The sequence below is a fragment of the Lepisma saccharinum genome, unplaced genomic scaffold (genome assembly GCF_977018435.1).
Source record: "Lepisma saccharinum unplaced genomic scaffold, izLepSacc3.1 HAP1_SCAFFOLD_564, whole genome shotgun sequence".
Taxonomy (NCBI): Eukaryota; Metazoa; Arthropoda; class Insecta; order Zygentoma; family Lepismatidae; genus Lepisma; species Lepisma saccharinum.
This window is the reverse complement of record NW_028143239.1, coordinates 2,501-5,817: the sequence shown is the minus strand read 5'-3', so window position 1 is coordinate 5,817 and position 3,317 is coordinate 2,501. Positions and strand designations below refer to the sequence as shown.

Here is a 3,317-nt window from a genome sequence, read left to right as displayed (position 1 = left end):
CTCCAGAGATTGCCGTCAAAGACAAAAAAAATTCTGGGAGAATAAATCTCCCCAAGAAACTTGTACAAGCAACGCAATGTGGCATTGACACAATATCATCCTCCTCCGTTTTCTTCCCAGCTTGACTTTCTATTCGGCTTTTGCTCCAGAGATTACCGTCAAAGGCAACAATTCTGGGACAATATAGCTTCCCAAGAAACTTGTACAAGCATTGACACAATATCATCCGTTTTCTTCCCAGCTTGACTTTCTATTCGGCTTTTGCTCCAGAGATTGCCGTCAAAGACAAAAAAAATTCTGGGAGAATAAATCTCCCCAAGAAACTTGTACAAGCAACGCAATGTGGCATTGACACAATATCATCCTCCTCCGTTTTCTTCCCAGCTTCACTTTCTATTCGGCTTTTGCTCCAGAGATTGCCGTCAAAGGCAAAAATTCTGGGAGAATAAAGCTTCCCAAGAAACTTGTACAAGCAACGCAATGTGGCATTGACACAATATCATCCTCCTCCGTTTTCTTCCCAGCTTGACTTTCTATTCGGCTTTTGCTCCACAGATTGCCGTCAAAGGCAAAAATTCTGGGAGAATAAATCTTCCCAAGAAACTTGTACAAGCAACGCAATGTGGCATTGACACAATATCATCCTCCTCCGTTTTCTTCCCAGCTTGACTTTCTATTCGGCTTTTGCTCCAGAGATTACCGTCAAAGGCAACAATTCTGGGACAATATAGCTTCCCAAGAAACTTGTACAAGCATTGACACAATATCATCCGTTTTCTTCCCAGCTTGACTTTCTATTCGGCTTTTGCTCAAATGATTACAGTCAAAGTTAAAAGTTCTGGGAGAATAATAAAGCTTCCCAGCTTGACTTTCTATTCGGCTTTTGCTCCACAGATTGCCGTCAAATTCAAAAATTCTGGGAGAATAAATCTTCCCAAGAAACTTGTACAAGCAACGCAATGTGGCATTGACACAATATCATCCTCCTCCGTTTTCTTCCCAGCTTGACTTTCTATTCGGCTTTTGCTCCAGAGATTGCCGTCAAAGGCAAAAATTCTGGGAGAATAAAGCTTCCCAAGAAACTTGTACAAGCAAGGCAATGTGGCATTGACACAATATCATCCTCCTCACTTTTCTTCCCAGCTTGACTTTCTATTCGGCTTTTGCTCCAGAGATTACCGTCAAAGGCAACAATTCTGGGACAATATAGCTTCCCAAGAAACTTGTACAAGCATTGACACAATATCATCCGTTTTCTTCCCAGCTTGACTTTCTATTCGGCTTTTGCTCCAGTGATTACAGTCAAAGTTAAAAGTTATGGGAGAATAATAAAGCTTCCCAGCTTGACTTTCTATTCGGCTTTTGCTCCACAGATTGCCGTCAAAGGCAAAAATTCTGGGAAAATAAATCTTCCCAAGAAACTTGTACAAGCAACGCAATGTGGCATTGACACAGTATCATCCTCCTCTGTTTTCTTCCCAGCTTTACTTTCTATTCGGCTCATTCTCTAGATATTGCCGTTAAAGGCAAAAAATAATCTGGGAAAATAAAGCTTCCCAAGAAACTTGTACAAGCAACATAATGTCGCAGTGACACAATATCATCCTCCTCTGTTTCCTTCCCAGCTTTACGTTTTATTCGGCTTTTGCTCCAGAGATTGCCGTTAAAGGCAAAAAACAATCTGGGAGAATAAAGCTTCCCAAGAAACTTGTACAAGCAACGCAATGTGGCAGTGACACAATATCATCCTCCTCTGTTTTCTTCCCAGCTTGACTTTCTATTCGGCTTTTGCTCCAGAGATTGCCGTCAAAGGCAAAAAAAATTCTGGGACAATAAGGCTTCCCAAGAAACTTGTACAAGCAACGCAATGTGGCATTGACACAATATCATCCTCCTCTGTTTTCTTCCCAGCTTGACTTTCTATTCGGCTTTTGCTCCAGAGATTACCGTTAAAGGCAAAAAAATAATCTGGGAGAATAAAGCTTCCTAAGAAACTTGTACAAGCAACATAATGTGGCAGTGACACATTATCATCCTCCTCTTTTTTTCTTCCCAGCTTGACATTCTATTCGGCTTTTGCTCCAGAGATTGCCGTGAAAGGCAAAAAATAATCTGGGAGAATAAAGCTTCCCAAGAAACTTGTACAATCAACATAATGTGGCAGCGACACAATATAACCCTCCTCAGTTTTCTTCCCACCTTTACCTTCTATTCGGCTTTTGCTCCAGAGATTGCCGTTGATGGCAAAAATCCTGGGTGAATGAAGCTTCTCCACAAACTTCTAAAAGGACGGTAATGTTGCAAAGGCACACACACAAACAATTCTCCTCCTCAGTTTTCTTCCCAGCTTTACTTTCTATTCGGCTTTTGCTCCAGAGATCGCCGTCAAAGGTAAAAGTTCTGGGAGAATAAAGGTTCCCAGCTTTACTTTCCATTCGGCTTTTGCTCCAGAGATCGCCGTCAAAGGTAAAAGTTCTGGGAGAATAAAGCTTCCCAGCTTTACTTTCCATTCGGTTTTTGCTCCAGAGATTACCGTTAAAGTCAAAAATTCTTTGAGAATGGATCTTCCCAACAAACATCTACAAGCACCGCAATGTGGCAAAGGCACACAAATCTGCTTTTCTGTTTTGTTCCCAGCTTGACTTTCTATTGGGGTTTTGCTCCACAGATTACCGTTAAAGGTAAAAATTCTGGGAGAGTAAACTTGCTCGTCCACAAACTTCTCGGCCAAGCACCATCATATACACACCTCTCGTCCACTTTCCTCCCAGCTTGGCTTCGAATGTGGATTGCTCTCTCTTTGTCTAAAAGACAAATCTTTCTGCCTGCACAGTGTTCAACTGCTGCTTTCGTTCTCTACAGTTAGTTTCTAACTGCAAAGAAACAACATTTTTCATTCGCAACTTGGCTTGGAGTCAAGTTGTTGCCTCCCAGGCTAAACAGGGAGGTCCTTCTTCTTCTTCTTTGGTCGGCTGGGTCGAAACCCCGAGTCCAGCGATCCGCCACCTGCAGGAAGCCCCGGTTGCCAGCAACCGGTGAAGGTGTGCCGGCTTCCGGTTTGGGTGTCCTCCCCCGGTCGAAACTGGGGTCTGGACTCCCGGCGAAGGTCCCGGAGGGACCTCCTGAAAGAGAATAGGAGTTGTTTCAGGTGCCGTGCAGCCGACAGCACGAACCTGCAAGCGAGGGCTGCCTTTCAACGGGTCGCCACCGTACGGAGGCTTCACCGCTCACGACGCCCCGCCAGATACTCAAGTCGTCTACGAGTGGTTCAAGGGTCCCAACTTCCGAGTGCTTGATTACCCCGTGAATCCCCATCT

The 3,317-nt window shown here is 44.0% G+C and overlaps 1 pseudogene; it reads right to left on the bottom strand.

Moving 5' to 3' along the window:
• Positions 1-3,169: 3,169 nt before the first annotated feature.
• LOC145983029 (large subunit ribosomal RNA) overlaps positions 3,170-3,317 on the bottom strand; it is a 942-nt pseudogene continuing 794 nt past the window's right edge.